Raw genomic sequence first — 19,452 nt, forward strand, 5'->3', positions numbered from 1 at the left:
CTTTTGGTTTATGGCTACGATAGGGGAATTTTTATTAACCCCCATACAGTTCACGAGTTAACGGAGTGGCGTAAATTCCGTGATTTATTATGGGAGGCTACTTTAGAGGGCGATAAAACTGCCAAGAAGTTAGGTAAATTATGGCGGGTCATTCGCAATGAATTACTGCAGTTTCAGGCTGAGAAAGAGGCTGCCCAGCAGGCTAGCGCCGCTCATGGGTGTAATAAAGATTACAACCAGGACAGGGGATACGATCAGGATAGGGGATTACCAGTAGCCCCTGCAATGAGGACGGTCTTATTACCTGCTTCGCCGCCCTCTTCTGCTTTAAGCCAGGCTACACAGAGCGCTTCTGAGGCTTCCACACCCCCTGAACAACACGAACTATGGCCAAGACCACCCGATAATCTCCCGAAAATCAATGAGCCGATCCCTGGGGCGGAAAATGACCTAGCGGGGGCTATTGCAAGGGAGCGGAGATTGGCCTGGGCTGTGCTTGCCAGAGACGCTATTAAAAAGGGGGATGGGGAGCTTATCAGCGCTGCTACCCAGCTGGCTTGTCCTGTTGTATTCAATCCGCAAGAGGGAGGGGGCATGCAGGCTACTATTACAGCTCTTGATTGGAAATTGCTGTCTCAGCTGAGGTCTACTGTTAGTCAGTTTGGAGTGAAAAGTGAGCCAGCCAAACAGATGTTAGATTATATTTTTGATGCCAGTCTTCTTCTTTTGGTGAATGATTGTCATGAGATAGATAAATTGATCTTTACTCAGCCTCAGCAATTGTTATTCAATGCTCATTGGCAAGGGCTTGTAAATGAATGCATAGCACAGTTAGGGCTAGGCTTACAAGAACAGGCAAAGACCTCTCAAAATCAGGTGTTAGCTGCTCTTGGACCTCTTCAAACATCAGCAGCACTGCCTTCAACGCCTAGTTGGTGCCAGAACCGCAGTGACCACGCACCAACAGAAGTCGTCACTGCAGCGTCAGCACCCTCTCCTGTCTCCAACCCGACACCACAGGGAGCCTCGGCTTGGAACCGGCAGCCGCCGTAGAAGTTATGCTGATGACCCTGCACCCACGGAAGATCCCGACAGGGATTCACGGACCTATTGCTATACAGGGTCACGCGGTGGGTGCTTTGCTTTTCGGAAGATCATCTGCGTTGGGATTATTTGTTTTGCCTGGCGTCATTGATGTGGACTATATGTTATGGTGCATACTCCTTTCCCACCACTCCAAATTAACAAAGGACTGAGAATTGCTCAGGTGGTGCCACTTGAGCCAAATGACTAAGGGACTACAGACTATGAAAGGACAAGAGAGGGGGGAAAATGGTTTTGAATCCACCGGAGGACTTACCTTACTGGCTTTGAACCTTTCTGAGAGACCAAGAAAAGGGTGGAAGTGGAATTTCAAGGACAGAAAGGATCATTTTCAGGCTTGTTGGACACTGGAGTCGATTCCAGCATTATTAGCCCTAGCCCTTCGCCTCCTCTCTGGGTTCGCATGAATGAAAAACAGCTAACAGCTTTCCTTTTCAGTGGTCCAATTACCACCTACCGTGCAATGCCTGATAAGGAAGACATTATGGCTCAGTTGGGGGTGGTTTTAACCCTTTGGGGTAAAAGCCATTGCTTGGACCGTGGCTGAGGAACCTTGTGACATATGCTGTAGAGATATTAGATGTGCTTTTAATGCTTCTGCTTATTTTACCTTGTATTTTTAATTATATTCAAAATATGGTCAGTAGAATGATAGAAAAAACCTGGCAGACTAACCTCCTTGTGCAAAAAAGAAAAACGGGGAATTTTTGGAGAATTTTGCTCAGACATGGCTTGAAGGAAAAAAGGCCATGAACATATACAGCTGGTTAAAGAATAAAAGGCAGCTGTACGCAGCAAGTTCTCAGGCTTTTCCCTTAACAACAGTAAACACCATGTCCTTGAGGAAGTGATGAGAAAAAACATGGTGGAAAACATGGAGGCCTTGAGAACAGTTAATAACAAGTCAATAACAGGATGAGAAAAACAAGTATTAGTCTCAACAAGAAAACCACAGGTATTGGCAACAAAGAGGGGTTGGTGTGTAATCTGCAACCAATGATGAGCTCGGGTTTTGTAATATGTATAAGCTTAATTAACACCACTATAAAAGAGTGTAAGCTAGATCAATAAATCGGAGTTCGATGCTGATCAGTTAGGATATGGTCGACTCCCTTTGCTTCCTCCTCAAGGGACACCTCATAGGGTGGCCCTACCTCAGGCTCGGGCCAGAGGTCTGGGCTGTGGTGGGTCCCGTAGATGCTCATCAGGCAGATGACCCCTGGTGGGATGGGAATGGCCACTTTAGGGACAGCAGATGAGGGTGGCTGGTGACACTGGGGACACCCTGTCATACCCTTGGGGATGACATGGCCATCACGCTGGGGGATGTCCTCGGTGCAGCGCTGGGACACAGCAGTGACAGGATTGGCGTTTTTTACATCCTGTGACCTCCCTGTCCGTGGGATGTTGTGTCAGACACTGTGTGAAAAACGCCAATCACTTGTTTTTCAAAATTTTAGAAGTTTAATAGTAATAAAATGGTTATAAAAATAGCAATATTACTAGAGTAATAAAAATTTGGACAATTAGGATTTAGGACAATATGAGACAATAAAAATAAAGAGTTACAGATGGTCCGGGTACCTTTTTCTGGTACCCATTCAGCACCACAGCCAGATGTGCTTCCACAAACAAAGGCATTGCACAGTTTTTTCCACCAAGATACTTGAGCTTTACAACAGCAATTTCAGCTGTCAAACACAGAGGTTTGTAATATTGTTAGCATCTGTGCTGTCAAGGTCACGCTGCACCATTGCAGATAAGAGTGAACCCTCATGGACTGTGTGCTTTGCAAATCTGGCAAATTGATGTCACACACATCCCTGATTTTGGCTGTTTAAAACACACCCGTGTCTGAATTGGCACCTTTTCCTCAGCAATATGGGCTACAGTACACACAGGGGAAAGGAGACTGGGTGCCATGGTACACTGGCAATCAGCTTTTGCAGCCTTGGGCATTCCTCAAACCATCAAAACTGATAAAGGGCCTGCTACACTTCCCAGGAAACCAGGCAATTTCTACAGCTCTGGGGTGTATCACACCAAACCAGCATCCCTCATTTACCAGCTGGACAAGCAATAGTGGAAAGAGCACATGGTGCCTGAAAAGGTATAGTTAATAAACAAAAGGGAGGTATGTGGTGAGACCCCACAGAGTAGAATAGCTAAAGCTCTATACACATTAACTCACTTAACAGTCTTAGGAAAATCCCAGAACCCAGTTATGCTAAATCACTTCTTATCAATGCAATCGTGTGATGTTCAGCTGCCCAAATCCAAGAGAATGGCACGAGACCTCCTTACCAATACATGGGGGGGTCCCTGGGATCTCATTACCTGGGCTTGGGGACATTCATGTGTTCCAACAGACAGTGGGACACATTGGGTACCTGCCAGATGCATCCAGCCTGCACTGCATCCTGACAGCACCTGCTGATAAACCCTCAGCAGACACAGAGCCGTGTGATCAGTGATTGGTGACAACCTCATGGAAATCTGGGACTGCAGTTCACATAAAGATTCATCTGTTTACAAATTATTCCCCTGTTTACAAACTGTTTTCCTTGTCTACAGATTGTTTCCTAGTTTTTGTGTTTGCTTTTCTTTCTTTAATAAGTGTTGAATGATTCTTGTTCTTACAGACTGTTTTATTTTCTTCAAGGCTTAAATGGTTTGTTGTTTTTACAAATAAGTTGCAATCTGTAACCTATAAGCCTAATGCCTGGAGCATATTTACCTGAGCTCTCCCCTAGCAGTTCCTGGACATAAATGCTGCAGCTATAATGCAAATCAAAATTTATAGCAAAGAAAGGGTGAGATGTTGGTGTCACCTTGCCAGCCCCTGGGCTCAGTGACAAGAGCTTTGGCCAATTTGATCTCTCATAAGCCTGCAGGCATCTCAGTGGCTCAGGACCCAAAGGGGTGCAGAGTTCAAACCAGTGACAGCATCCAGACCAGGCCTTTCAAATGCTCTATATAAAGGAGGGAGTGGAAAACAAAACCCTCTCTTGCCACACAAACATCAGGGTGAGTGGTGTCTGTCTCCTGTGCCCCTTACCCTCCACGTGTCACCTAACACAGAGGCAGATCCAGCTCTGGATCACCTCCATGCAGGTGAATCCTGGTGTGTGATCCATGCTGGAATCTCATGGATCCTCTCATTCTGCAGAAACAGGCAGAGAAACCAATTGCGTGACCACAGGTACAGAGGGGAATCTGTGCGGGATTCCAGAAGGGATATAGGGCAGGATTCCAGACCAGGGCATGATTCCAGATCAGGATCAGGTAGAATTCTAAAGTGTATCTGGGCTGGATTCCAGAGCAAGATCAGGTGGGATGGATGGGGCAGCATTGGAGTGGGATTCCAGAACAGGATTGAGGGGATTCCAAAACAGATCAGGTGGTGTTGGTGGAGCAGGATTGGGGTACAAGGGATGCAGTAGGATCTGGTGGGATCCTTGCTCTCTGTGGGCTCTTCAGCCAGATCCAACCCATGGCGACAGAGATAGGGTGACACCAACTCTTACTCTCATCACCAGCTGAATGATCCATGGTGCAGGTCCAACCCCTTCCCTCTCCCTGCAGAAAGCCACAAATTGCTGGGAGAGCTCATCCTGCTGTTCCCACTCATCACACAGCAGCCCTTCCCAACGGACTGACTTCCTGTTTTCCCATGTTTTAAACACAACAATTACAGTTGTTCAAAATGTTTTATTTCTCATGTATAAATACCCTGGTTTGGGCAATAAATCTCAGTCCCATCCTCCAGTGCCCAGCACTTCCTCTCAGGGAATGAGGAATAGAAAAGGGGACATTGGGAACTGGGATAAAGACACTGGGGATGGGGACACTGGGAAAGGACTGGGGACACCAGGAGCTTGGAGTGAGCACAGCAGGAGTGAGATGAGGACGTGACACCCATGCCCAGATCCATTCCTTGGGATTGATTTCCCACCCTGTGCCCCATGTCCAGGAACAGACATGGGGACCAGGGATCATGGGGACATGGTGATACAGGGGATACACACACATCCAGGGAATGGGCAGACCTGGGGGACACAGTGGGGACATGGGGGACACAGGGAGTTGGGATCCTGAGGATGTGGGGAGAAGGGATTCACAGGACACTGTGACTGGGGACACCAGGAGCTGGCTGGTGACACAAACACCGGGAATGGGGACACTGGGGCTGATTCCCTTTTATTCCCTGCCAGATGCAGCCCCCTTCTCGCTGCCCATCCCGGGGCCCTCGGGCTGCCCAGTGCTGCCTCCTCCAAGGAGCAGGCGGCTGTAGGCGCCGTGGCGTTCCCGCAGCTCCGCTGGTGTTCCCGTCTCCATCACGGCCCCATGCTCCAGCAGCACCAGGCGATCGGCCCTGTCCAGCACCCGCGGCCGGTGGGACATGACCAGCACAGTCTTGGCCAGCCCAGTGCGCACCCAGCGCTGTGCCTGCAGCCAGAGAATGCTCTCATCCCAACCCGTCCAGCTCAGAGAACACTCATCCCAACCCATCCAGCTCATCCCAACCCATCCAGCTCAGAGAATGCTCATCCCAACCCATCCAGCTCAGAGAACGCTCATCCCAACCCATCCAGCTCATCCCAACCCATCCAGCTCAGAGAACACTCATCCCAACCCATCCAGCTCATCCCAACCCATCCAGCTCAGAGAACACTCATCCCAACCCATCCAGCTCATCCCAAACCATCCAGCTCAGAGAACTCCCATCCCAACCCATCCAGCTCAGAGAACCCTCATCTCAATCCATCCAGCTAGGAGAACACTCATCCCAACCCATCCAGCTCAGAGAACCCTCATCTCAACCCATCCAGCTAGGAGAACACTCATCCCAACCCATCCAGCTCAGAGAACGCTCATCCCAACCCATCCAGCTCAGAGAACACTCATCCCAAACCATCCAATCAGAGAACCCTCATGCCAAACCATCCAATCAGAGAACCCTCATGCCAGCCCATCCAACTCAGTCCTACCCTGTCCCACCTGATCCCACCCAGTCCTGACCAACCAATCCCACCCCACTCTCAGTCCCACCCTAATCCTATCATCCTGTTCTTACCATCCCATCTCCCTGTTCTCCATCCCATCCCCATGCCCACTATGCCATCCTGCCCACACTATCCCCATTCCCACTGTCCCATCCCATCCTACTCCTACCACTCCAACCCTTCCCATTGCACTCCATCTCTGTCCTCATCCCAGCATTCCCATCCCCTTCATTCCCACCCCACCCTATCGTATCTCCTTGTCTTCATCCTTTGATTCTACTTTCCTGCCATCCTACCCCCCTGGTCTCTAGCCCATCCTACTATCCTGTCCTATTTCTCCACTTCGTTGATCCACACCACCCCATCCAATCCCTGTCTTCATCACATCATTCCCACTCCATGCCAATCATTATCCCTTATTGCCACCACCTCATCCCACCATCCCATTCCAGCCATCCCATCATACCCCATTTTCACCAACTGCACCCCTATCCACACCAACCCCCTCCATCCCACCCCACTCACCGCTCCATCATATCCATCATCCAGCACCTCGTCGAGGATGAGCACGGCCGGACGCCGGAGCAGAGCCCAGGCCAGGGCCACACGGTGCCGCTCCCCCGCCGCCAGCCGCCCCCCGCGCTCCCCCACCTCTGTGGGAGCGACCACAGGGGATCAGTGGGGTGCAGCCCTGGAGTTCTCCCCTCTTCTCCCACCCCCCACACTCCCCCACCTCTGCGGGGGGACCCTGGGATCAGTGGGATCCCAGCACGAGAGGTTCCCCCCCTTTCCCCTACCCCCCACACTCCCTCACCACTGTGTGAGCAATCCCATGGGATCAGTGGGATCTGACCTGCGTGAGCAATCCCATGGGATCAGTGGGATGTGACCTCAGGGATCCCCCGCACACCCCACCATGTGCCACCCACTCCGCTCTCCCATCGCTGCCAGAGGATCCTGGAATCAGGGGGATGTGCCCCAGGGGTGCCCCATCCATCCCCCTGGCTCTCACCAGTGTCCCAGCCCTGCTCCAGCCCCTGGATGAACTCCATGGCTCCAGCAGCAGTGGCGGCCTCCCGCAGCTCTGACTCTTTGCAGTGCTCCAGCCCCAGCAGGATGTTCTCACGGATCGTTCCAGAAAACAGGACGGGATCCTGCTCCACCAGCACCACCTGCCCCAGCCCCAAGCCCTATGACGCTGTCTTGGCTCCTGGTGTCCCCACCCCTGTTCCATGACCCCATCCCACCTTGGTGTCCCCATAGTGTCCATCCCTGATCCCATTCTCCCCATCTGTGTCCCCAGTGTCCCCACCCCTGACTTCCCACTTTTCCCATCCCCATTCCTGTCATCCCCATCCCATTTCCCAATGTTCCTATCCCATTTCTTGTTGTCCCCACCCTATTCCTGATGTCCCCATCCTCTTCCCAGTATCCCCATTTCTGCTCCCATGCTCCTGTGGTCCCAGTTCCATTTCATTGTTTGTTGCAGACATCTTTTATGGAAAATCCTTTCCTTAGGATTTTTCCTCCTGAGAAGCTGACAGGCCTCAGGAACAAAATGTAAACATTGATTATCTGCTACTGTGGAATGCAACAGGTGCATCTGTGATGGGCCCATGTTGGATGTTTGTAATTAATGGCAAATCACAACCCAGCTGGTGCAGACAGAGAGCCAAGCCACAAGCCTTTGTTATCATTCTTTCCTATTCTATTCTTAGCTAGCCTTCTGATGAAATCCTTTCTTCTGTTCCTTTAGTATACTTTTAATGTAATATATATATCATAAAATAATAAATCAAGCCTTCGGAAGCATGGAGTCAAATCCTTGTCTCTTCCCTCATCCAAAAACCCCTGTGAACACCATCACAATTGTCCCCTGACCCCTGTCCCCATTTTCCCCATTCCATGCCCAGTGTTCCCAGTGTCTCTGCTGTCCCACCTTGCGGTGCAGGTACTGGTGTTCATACTCTGGCAGCGGGATCCCATCCAGCAGCACCGTCCCGCTGCCAGGATCCCGCAGCCGCTCCAGCAGCGCCATGGCCGTGCTCTTCCCGCTGCCATTGGGCCCCGCCAGCGCCGTCACCTCCCCAGAGCGCACCTCGAAGCTCACGTCCTGTGGGATGGGGACAGGTGTGAGAGTCTGTCTGAAATATTCCTCATCTGCCTCACCATCATCATTGGGGGACCACTGAAGAGTCCCCACTGTCTAAAATCTCTGGTTCTGAAGGAGAAAGTCACATGTCAACAAGGCCCCGAGATCTGAGAGCATTGTTAAGCTGTTGTCCACAGGTGTATTTACTATATGCTACACTGAGCCAAATGAGAAGAAGAAGGGGGCACCTTGCCTTTTTGCAACAGTAGCCTTGGAAGCTGTCCCCTCTTTGCCTGGCTGGACTTCTCCTGAGTTTTGGGTGGTCCCCCACAAAAGACCCCTCACTCGTCTTACAACTGCCGTGACAGACGGACTGAGATGTAAGAAGCCTCTCCATCAAAGACCAAGACATGAAACCCCCATGTGAAAAGGCCCCCCACACTCTTTCCAAGGGCTGGGACTGAGACCCCCAACCTGGGAGAGGTGTGTAGGGGAGGCAAGCTAACCAAAGCAAGATGGATGTTGCAGGTGTGAGCAGTGGACCACGAAAACAATGGCTCACGCCCACTGCTGAACATGGACTGTGTGTACCCCTTTTCCAAACATTATTCTTTCCTCCCCAAAGATACAATAAACTACCTTTGACTCGGTTGCAAAATCCATTCCCCTTCCCCCATCAAAAAAGAGTATAATTGGGGTCCAGATGGACTGCAACCCTGAGATCTCCCCGACGTAACAGGCGGATCCTCGACTGGACTGGACCAAAGGATTTCGTCTCTGCATTTGGTAGCTATATCCCCCTCCTTCTCTCTCTCTCTTTTCTATCTCTATCTTTTTCTCTCCCTTAATCCCTCTATTGCATTTTGTTGTGGTCATTCAATAAAGCTGCATTTGTTTTATTACTGCAAACCTCCTGTGCCGTGTTGGTTTTTTTGCACCCTGAGATCAATCCATGAACTATCAAGAAACCCGTTCGTAAGGATGGATTGTGACAGCAGGTGATGCCAAAATTCCCACCCCTGGGAAACCCCACCTCCCCCCAGACCCACCTTCAGCACAGGGTGCTCTGGATTTCCAGGATATGTGAAGGAGACCTTCTGAAAAGTGACATGGCCCTGAAGCTCAGGGGGCTCCCGCGTTCCCCCGACATTCCCTGCGGGTTTCCGATCCAGGTATTCCCAGATCCTCTGTCCAGCAGCTGCATTGGTCAGGAATTCATTGAAGCCATAGAGCAGCACCTGGGGAGAAGGAAGGGGGTGGCACCGGGATGGACAGAAGCACAGTCGGATGGACAAACACGTGCATTCCATGGGATCACCTGGATATGGCTACCAACTCTGTCCTGGTACAGCAGGAAGGTGACGAGGACCCCAGGAGTGATGGATCCGTCACGGAGCTGCTGGTGGCTCCTGAAGAGCACCATGACCCGGATGGCCAGTTTGATCACCTGTAGGTGGGACAGGGATATTGCTGCCCCCAACCCACTCCTGGTGTCCCCATTCCATCTGCCCCCAATCCACTCCTGGCGTCCCCATTCCATCTGCCCCCAACCCACTCTTGGTGTCCCCATTCTGCCTGTCCCCATCCCACTCCTTTGTGTCTTTATCTCTGTTCCTGGTGTCCTCATTCCAGTTCTGGTGTCTCCATTTCACTCTTGATGTCCCTATTCCTGATCCTGATGTGTCACAGACATATTTTCTGAAAAATCTTTTCACCAGGATTTTTCTCCAGAGAAGCTGAGAGGCCTCAGAAACTAAATGTAAACAATAATGATCTGCTGCTGTGGAATGAAGCAGGTGCATCTTTGATTGGTCTCATGTGGTTGTTTTTACTTGATGATCAGTCACAGGTCCAGCTGTGTCAGACTCTCTGGTGAGTCACAAGATTTTATTATTCATTCCTTTCTAGCTTTCTAATGTCTCCTTTCTCTTTCTTTAGTATATAATTTTCTTTTAATATAATATATATCATAAAATAATAAATCAGCTTTCTGAAACATGAAGTCAAGAATTTTGTCTCTTTTCTCATCCTGGGGACCTGCAAACACCACCACACTGATGTTCCCAACCTTTATCCCAGTGTCCCCATCCTGTTTCTAATGTCACCATTCCCATTCCTGCCATGCCTGTTCCTGAAGTCAATGTCCCTGTTCTGTTGTCCCCATTCCTGGTGTCCCCATTGTACTCTGAGTGCCCCCATCTCAGCCGCTGGTTTCCCATTCCTGGTCCCAGTGTTCCCGTTCCCAGTGTCCTCATCCCTGACCCTGGCATCCCCCATTCTCTGCTGTTCCCATTCCCAGTCCCCCCTGACCCTGTAGACAAGGACGAAGATTGCCAGCTCCAGCTCTATCTGCTCCTTCAGCCTCAGCTCCTTGGCCAGGTTACATCTGTGCTGCTCCTCCTCCTCCTCCTCTGCTGAAAAGGTTCGGATGGTCTCGATGGCGGCAACAGATTCCTGCACCCCTGCGGCTGTGCGGGCAGATGCTTCCAGCATGGATCGCTGAAGGGCCTGTGGCAGCAACAGGGGATCTCCAACTTTCCCAGGTCACCTTCCTGGCCCACCATCCACATCCCATCCCACCACACCCACTGCATCCCCACTATTGCATTCCTGCCATCCCACGCCCTTCTCTCTCACCCTCACCATTCCCATCCATTCTCCTAATCCCACCATCCCCATCCCCACTGTCTCATCCCATAACCACCACCTTATCTCATCCTTCTCTTCTCATCCACACCAGTCCCATCTCGACCATTTTGTTCTATCTTCATGTCAGCACTCCCACCATCTCACTCCCCTGGTCTTTATCCCCTTTCATCCCACCATTTATCGTCCTCCTTTCCATTCTCCATCCCATTCCCATCATCCCATTCCCCTCGTCTTCATCCCCTTTCATCCCACCATTTCCACCTCCATCGTCCTCCTTTCCATTCTCCATCCCATCCCGTCCCATCCCCACCATCCCATTCCCCTAGCCTCCATCCCAGCTCCACCATTCCCACCTTTCTTCAGTCCCCTCCCACTCTTTCCCTCCTACTCCTGACCTGTTTGCGGGTGCTCTGGATGCGGCGGGTGGCGATTCCAAGGGGCACCTCCAGCAGTGCCAGCAGTGCCAGCCCCGGTGCCAGCCCCAGCATGAACCCCCCCACCACCAGGGCCATCACCAGGCTCCGCAGCAGCTGGTTGGCTCCACTCGGTGCTGCCCTGCACACCCGTGGCACTTCCATGGAAAACTGAGCCAAGAGCTCAGCTGCAGGGTGGGAAAAGAGGTTGGGATCGTGGTGGGTGAGACCATGATCCCATCATGGATGATCCCATTTGGGATGGGAATGATGTAATGGGGAGCAGTGGGATGGGATGATGTGAATGGCTTTTGAGATGGTCAGGGTGGAATGGGGCAGGACAGGGGAAATGGGATGGTGGGAAAGGAAATGGTGGGATGGGGTGATGGGATGGTGTGAGGCAGCTGGGGATACGCAACAGGGTGGAGGCACGGGAGTGAGAATAATGGGGACAGAACAGTGGCTAGAATGGGAAAGTGGGATGGGGACAGGATGGAACACTGGAGTAGAATGAAGCCAGGAAGATGGCATAGGATGGAATTGGATGGGATGGTGGGAATGGGAATGATGGGGATGGAGTCGTGGGATGGGATAACAGACAGATGGGATGGGATGGGATGGGATCAATGGGATGGGATCAATGGGATGGGATCAATGGGATGGAATGGTGGGAATGGGATGGGATGGGATGGGATCAATGGGATGGGATCAATGGGATGGGATGGTGGGAATGGGATGGGATGGGATGGGATGGAATCGATGGGATGGGATGGTGGGAATGGGATGGGATGGGATGGGATGGGAAGGGAAGGGATGGGATGGGATGGGGAGGGATGGGATGGGATGGGATGGAATCAATGGGATGGGATGGTGGGAATGGGATGGGATGGAATCAATGGGATGGGATGGGATCAATGGAATGGGATCAATGGGATGGGATTAATGGGATGGGGTGGGATGGGATGGGATGGGATGGGATGGGATCAATGGGATGGTGGGGATGGGACTGGGGTGACAGACTAGCTGGGATGGGATGGAACAGGTGGGATGGGTCAGGTGGGATTGGGCTGGGCCGTACCCCGTTACCTGCTGGTGTTTCCTGGAAGAAGTCCAGGTCTTGGTGCACCAGGTGGGAAAAAAGCCGCAGGCTCAGGCTCTAACGGAGACACGCCATCAACAGCATGAAGAGAGACCCCCGGCAGCCAGAAAACAGCACACTGTGGGGACACAGGGACACGGTGACATCGGGGACGTTGGGGACACGGGGACAGGCCCTGGGAATGCTCCAACCCACCTTGTGGCTCCAGCAGCCGCCACCATCCCGACAGCTCCAGCGGTGACTCCATCCCCACTCCCGATGGCATCCAGCACCTTCCCGGTGGTGTACGGCCCCGCCATCTCCCCTGGGTGTCACCGAGGCTGCGTCACCACGGGTGAGACCACTGACACAGGGGGACCCTGATTTGTGGGGGGCAGGATCCGGTCTGGGGAGCGGGGATCTAATTTTGGAAAGGCGGGACACAGACACGGGGCTGCCAGGAAGGGACTGGGGCGGCATCAGGACCACACCGGGACCGTCCGAGGGCGACACGGTCCGGACCGGGACACGCTGCGAGCAGCACCGGGGCCCGCACGGGCCCCCGGCACTGCCCGGAACCACCGGCGGGAAGAACCGGGAGCAGGACCGGGCGCCAGCAGGACAGACCGAGACCCACCGGCCACAGCAGAACCCACCGGTCCCCGTGTCCCCGATCCTGTCTCCCCCCATTCGCCGGCTCCTGGCCCTGCTGGGCCCTGAGCGCGGGCGATGGACGCTGGTGGGGAGCTGATGTCGGCTTCTGCTCTTGGTACGGGGGACCCCGACCGGGGGGGCAGGACCCCTTTGAGGGGCTTTGGAATCTGATTTGGACATAACAGGACCCCTTTGAGAGGCTTTGGGATCTGATTTTGAGGCTTTTTGGACATAACTGGAGGGGGACAGGATGCCGTGGGGGGTTGCAAGGCCAATTTGAGGGGTCAGGATCCAATTTGGGGGAGGCAGAATCTGATTTGAGCGAGGTCAGAAACCAATTTGAGGGGTCAGGACCCAATTTAGAGGTTTTGAGCACCGGGTTTGGGGAATCAGGATCCAGTTTTGGGGCTCGACACGCAATTTTGGGAATGGTCACGATCAATTTGAGGGGATTTGGGATCCAATGTGGAGGGTTTGGACATAACAGGATCCCTTTGAGGGGATTTGGGATCTGATTTGTGGGTTTGGACATGACTGGGGAGGGGGACAGGACCTGATGGGGGGTTGCAAGGCAAGTTTGAGGCCAAAACCAATTTAGAGGTTTTGAGCACCCAGTTTGGGAAATCAGGATCTGATTTTGGGGTTCAACACACAATTTTCGCAGTGGTCAGGACACAATTTCCAGTCCTCTTCCCTCAATTCAGGGGTCACCACCCATCGTGGTGACGCTGATGCTGTGTCCCCACCGGTGAGGTGGCCGCCCCCTACTTCACGGGCCATGTCACAGACCGGGTGGCACAGGAGGAGGACGCCTCAGGCGCTGTGTGGCCCCTGGGGCTGGGTAGGTGGGTGACACCGGGTGAAATAAACAGGGCAGGAGACTTTTTCTCCTTTTTAATGCCTTTATTAAAAGTGATCAGCTCAAGGTTGGGAAGCTCGATGGGTCCGAAACTGCTCCCAGGGTGACTCGGAGGAGGAGGAAAGTGCAGCTTTGTCCACTAAAGGGCAGATCTGGGGGTCCCACCTGTGACATTGTTCACAGGGGTTCTTGGATGAGGGAAGAGATGAGGATCTGACTCCATGTTTCAGAAGACTTGATTTTTTATTTTATGATATATATTACATTAAAACTATACTGAAAGGATAGAAGACAATGTTTCATCACAAGGCTAGCTAAGAATAGAATAGGAAAGAATGAAAACAAGGGTTTGTGTCTCTGACAGAGTCTGAGCCAGCTGACTGTGATTGGCCATTAATTAGAAACAACCACATGAGACCAATCACAGATGCACCTGTTGCATCCCACAGCAACGGATAATCATGTTGTTCCTGAGGCCTCTAAGCTTCTCAGGAGGAAAAATCCTGAGAAAAGGATTTTTCATGAAAAGATGTCTGCGACACTTCACCTTGGCAGCAACTGGTATAACTGGTTCACTCTGCAACCCTTTTTTGCCCAAAAAATTGGCAGATTTTTTATTTATAACACCCCTGACCCCTTTGTCCATCCCGGCTGTGCCATCACCCAGCTGGGCTGTGACAGCCTGGCAGCTGAGGTCCTTGCTCAGGGTGAGAGGCAGCAAAGGTTCTCAGCATCTCTGCAGGCTGGGTACTTTGTTCCTCACCTCCAGACATCACTCTGATCTCTTAATTCTGTATTGGCTCGTTGTTTTTGGGGTTTTTTCGGTGAGTTTGGTGGGGTTGCTTCCCATGGCATGCTGGTCCCGAGGTTATTTTGCATTTTCTCTGATGCCCTCCCCCCCCCATATTCCATCCTCTCACTGTCTGGAGAGAAGGGCCATCAATTTAGCCTCAGGCAGGGCCATCCCGATACAAAAGGAGCTATTAACAAAAAGGACTGGTGATTACAATAACAGACAGGTAGAACTTCACTGTGACTGTGCTCACAGGGGTTCTTGGATTGGGGAAGAGATGAGGATCTGACTCCATGTTTCAGAAGGCTTGATTTATTATTTTATGATATATATTACATTAAAACTATACTAAAAGAACAGAAGAAAGGATTTCATCAGAAGGCTAGCTAAGAATAGAATAGGAAAGAATGATAACAAAGGTTTGTGGCTGGGACAGAGAGTCTGAGCCAGCTGACTGTGATTGGCCATTAATTAGAAACAACCACATGAGACCAGTCACAGATCCACCTGTTGCATTCCACAGCAGCAAATAATGTCAATGTTTACATTTTGTTGCTGAGGCCTCGCAGCCTCTCAGGAGGAAAAATCCTAAGGAAAGGATTTTTCAGGAGAGATGTCTGTGACAGCCTGACTGCCTGTTCTGACAAAAGCCTGTGCTCTAAGAAACTGCTGCAGCCCAAGACAGAGATCAAGGGGGGGCCCTTGAACTCTGAAACAGAGAGAGAGGCTGCTGTGGAAAGCAGGGTCAAAATGACCCCAGGAATTCTTTCTGATAAAGAAAAATTCACAGGAAATGTAACAGGAAATCAGTAGAATGAATATGTATGAACCTGTTGTGAAATTGCATGCAGATGTATTTGAGAGGGAGGTATGTGACTATGTTCTCAGGGGTCCAAGGATGAGGGAAGAGATGAAAATCTGACTCCATGTTTCAGGAGGCTTGATTTATTATTTTATGACATATATTATATTAAAACTGAGCAACTCAGCTTCTGTCCAGGCATTATTTCTTCTAAACAGCCCATTATCGGTCCAGGGATTATTTATCCTGAGCTGCCCAGCTTCTGTCCAGGGATTATTGATCCCGAGCATCCCAATTTCTCTCCACAGATTATTGATCCCTTACCTGTAGGGTTCCTGCACACCTCAGTACTCCTCAGATGATTGAGCAGCCCAACTTCTGTGTGGGGATTATTGATCCCGAGCAGCCCAACCTCTGTCCTGGGATTATTGATCCTGAGCTACCCAGCTCCTGTCCAGGATTATTGATCCTGAGCAGCCCAACTCCTGTTCAGGGATTATTGATCCTGAGTTACCCAGCTTCTGTCGAGGGATTATTTCTCCTGAGCAGCCCAGCTTCTGTCCAGGGATTATTGATCCCTTACTTGTAGGGTTCCTGCACACCCCAACACTCCTCAGGTGATTTAGCACCACAGTAGCCCCCGGATGCAGAGACATTTCTCCATCACATTTAAAAGAAAAGTTCAGGTGGGTTTTCCAATGAGCAATGTGGATTTCCCTGGAGTTCAGCAGGCAGGATCACATACCCCAGAACCAGAGCTTCTGTATCCCTATGGAAAGGTGATGGCACAGGGAATATCTGCTCTGCTGCTGACAAACAGCTGCAGCTGCTTTGGGTGCCTGAACATCTGCAGTGACAACTGCACCCAGCTGTTCCTGCTGCAGGGAGCGGTTTTGGGAAAACATGGGCAGGATTGAGATGCTGTTCCCAGGTGCCTTCTAGAGCAGTATCAATAATCTTTCTGGAAGGAATGAGCTCCTGAGATTTGTTTTGCATTCTTTTATAGAAGAAAAGAAATTTATTAAACTGTTGGTTTGTCCAGTGTCATTGGAGAGGTGGCACTTTCAGCCTCCAATCCATGGTCACTTTTAAAAACCTATAAATGTTAGAGTCAGAAAATAAACTTCCTTTTCCTTCACTTTCAGAATCCCTGAAAAGAACTGCTGCACCTCACCTGCACCTGGGTGCTGGGCCCCAGCTCCTGAGGGCAGCATCATCTCCCTGCTCACCTGTGACACAGGTACCAGCTGGGGAGTGAAAGAGCTGGGGCTGGGTGATCCCAGCGACAAAATAAAGCTATACCTGCTTTTAATGTACGAATTGGTGTTAAAAAGTGTGAAAAACGCTAATCACGTGTTTTTAAAATGTCAAAAAGTTGAATGATAATAAAATGGTTATAAAAATAGCAATATAATTAGAGTAATAATTGGACAATTTGGATTAGGACAATAAGAGACAATAGAAGCAAAGAGTTATGCATGTCCGGGTACCTTTTTCTGGGCAAAATAAGCCTGATAAAGGACACACGTTAACAAGGGATTAACCCTTAAAAAACAATAACCTGTTGCATATTCACACACCTCATGCATGATGCATAAATTCCATTCAAACACAGGATTCTGTCTGGTCAGTGTCAGTTTCTTCCTTTGAATCCTGACGGCTTCTTCCCGAGTGAGGCGGGAAGAAGTTCGTTTCTTCTGATAAGAGAGCAATAAATTCTGTTTCTCTGAAAGATTTAGGTGTCCTGTGGCTGCTGACTGGTGTGAGTCCTTTCTTTTAAAAAAAAAAAAGTATCTTACATAGCATAGTTTCTATTTTAACATTTTGTTACAACCTACAACTAGATTTAACACACTACTTAAGAAAACTAATACAGCATCACTTTCTAACGTAACACATCAAGTATTCGTTTGAATATCTGCCAAAAGCCAATCAGAAACCGCGCGTTATTCAAAATGCCCATTGCGGTGGGTGGAAGGCGCTGATTGGTGCCGGGGCAGGCGGAGGCGGCTGCGGGCGGGTCCCATTGCCGGCCCGGCCCTGCCCGTTCCGGCCGCGTGTCCCTGGCAGCGGAGCGGCGGCGGCAGCGGGTGCGTGGTGCGGGTCGGGCCCGGGGCTGGTGCAGGGCTGGGCAGATCCGCGGTGCCCGAGCGGGGCCGGGCATGGCTGGGCTGGTGCTGGGCCGGGCCGATCCGCGGTGCCGGAGTTGGGCTGGTGCAGGGCCGGGCAGATCCGCGGTGCCCGAGCGGGGCTGGTGCAGGGCCGGGCAGATCCGCGGTGCCCCGAGCGGGGCTGGTGCAGGGCCGGGCAGATCCGCGGTGCCCCGAGCGGTCGCTGCCCCGAGCGCGGTGCCCCGAAGGCCGCTGAGGCCCCAGGGCTCCGGGCCGGGCCCGGCGAGGCGGTGGAGGGCTGAGGGCGATGGCGGCGGCGCCGAGCCGGGGCCGCGGAAAGAGCCGGGCCGGGGCGGCTCTGCCCGGGGCGGGGTTTGCTGCCAGCAGAGGCACCGGCTCCAGCGCCAGGCCAAGGGCTGCAGTGGCGGGGCCCGGCTGCAGCCACAGAGAGCGGCCCTGGGCGCTGGAAACGGCGGCTCCGGGCTGAGAGGGCCCCAGCAGCAGGAGGAGGAGGAGGCGGTGGCCGGGCCCGGGATGAGCGCTGGCATGTATTATCTGAGCGGCGCTGATGTCTCTCACGCTTTAGCTCTAGAATTACTCTGAGGCCCGGCCAGCCCCCGATCCCTCTAGCAGTGCAGCTTTTCCCACTGCTGGCGTCGAGTGCTCAGGCCAGGCTGAATCCTGATGGCTGAGTAAGGCGGGAAGAAGTTCATTTCTCCTGATAATGGGGCAATAAATTCTCTTTCTCTCTAAGGTTTAGGTGTCCTGTGGCTGCTATCTCAGTGCAAGTCCTTTCTTTAAAAAAATAGTATTCTACATAGCAGAGTTTCTATTTTGCTGCTTTGTTACAACCTAAAACTATATTTAACACACTATGTAAGAAAATTAATGCAGCATAACTTTATAACACACCACACAAAAGATATTCATTTGAATATTTGCCAGAAGCCAATTCAAAAATACACATCTTTAATGAAAGTTTTTCCCCATGGTTTGGTCACAGCAGTGCTGAGGAACAGGGAACAGCCAAATGAGGGAGACCCGTGGAGAAGCCTTGGTGCCCAGAGGGGATCCTGACAGGCGGCCTGGAGAGCTGCAGGTGAGAGAAAGAGATGAAAATTCAGCATCTCCCAGAGCCCTTGGGCACAGACACACCGGGCACGGGCTGCAGCTGCGGTGCTGGGCACCGACCCTGGGTTCCCATGGAGGAGGAGGAGGCGGTGGCCGGGCCCGGGATGAGCGCTGGCATGTATTATCTGAACGGCGCTGATGTCTCTCACTCTTTAGCTCTAGAATTACTCTGAGGCCCGGCCAGCCCCCGATCCCTCTGGCAGTGCAGCTTTTCCCACTGCTGGCGTCGAGTGCTCAGGCCAGGCTGGGACCCAGCCTGGGGAGAGGGCTCTGAGGCAGAAGGGGAATTTTCCAGAGGAGAAGTCCATTTGGATTGAGGTGAAATGTGCATCTGTGAGCTCAGTCTGCAGCTTGTTGTTTAGTCTGACTGTGACTGTGTTCACAGGGGTCCAAGGATGAGGGAAGAGACAAGGATCTGACTCCATGTTTCAGAAGGCTTGATTTATTATTTTATGATATATATTATATTAAAACTATACTAAAAGAACAGAAGAAAGGATTTCATCAGAAGGCTAGCTAAGAATAGCAAAAGAAGGAATGATAACAAAGGTTTGTGGCTCGGACTCTGTCCGAGCCAGCTGACTGTGATTGGCCATTAATTAGAAACATCCACATGAGACCAATCACAGATCCACCTGTTGTGTTCCACAGCAGCAGATAAGCAATGTTTACATTTTGTTCCTGAGGCCTGTCAGCTTCTCAGGAGGAAAAATCCTAAGGAAAGGATTTTCCATAAAAGATATCTGTGACACTTATGCAT

General features: G+C 51.5%; 2 non-coding genes and 1 pseudogene across 2 annotated transcripts; 2 read left to right on the top strand and 1 right to left on the bottom strand.

Annotated features, from left to right (window-relative positions):
* Nucleotides 1-5,304: 5,304 nt before the first annotated feature.
* On the bottom strand, nucleotides 5,305-13,032 carry LOC128943504 (antigen peptide transporter 2-like; annotated as a pseudogene).
* A 5,055-nt stretch (nucleotides 13,033-18,087) lies between these two features.
* LOC128943564 (small nucleolar RNA SNORD45) lies at nucleotides 18,088-18,170 on the top strand. The gene has a single exon (XR_008483738.1). It is a non-coding gene; the product is annotated as a small nucleolar RNA SNORD45 (small nucleolar RNA).
* Nucleotides 18,171-18,788: 618 nt separating this feature from the next.
* LOC128943559 (small nucleolar RNA SNORD45) lies at nucleotides 18,789-18,871 on the top strand. Its single transcript, XR_008483735.1, has one exon. It is a non-coding gene; the product is annotated as a small nucleolar RNA SNORD45 (small nucleolar RNA).
* Nucleotides 18,872-19,452: the final 581 nt, after the last annotated feature.

This window comes from Melozone crissalis, unplaced genomic scaffold (genome assembly GCF_028551555.1).
Source record: "Melozone crissalis strain CALT ecotype California unplaced genomic scaffold, PUWL_Pcris_2 ptg000046l_1, whole genome shotgun sequence".
NCBI lineage: Eukaryota > Metazoa > Chordata > Aves > Passeriformes > Passerellidae > Melozone > Melozone crissalis.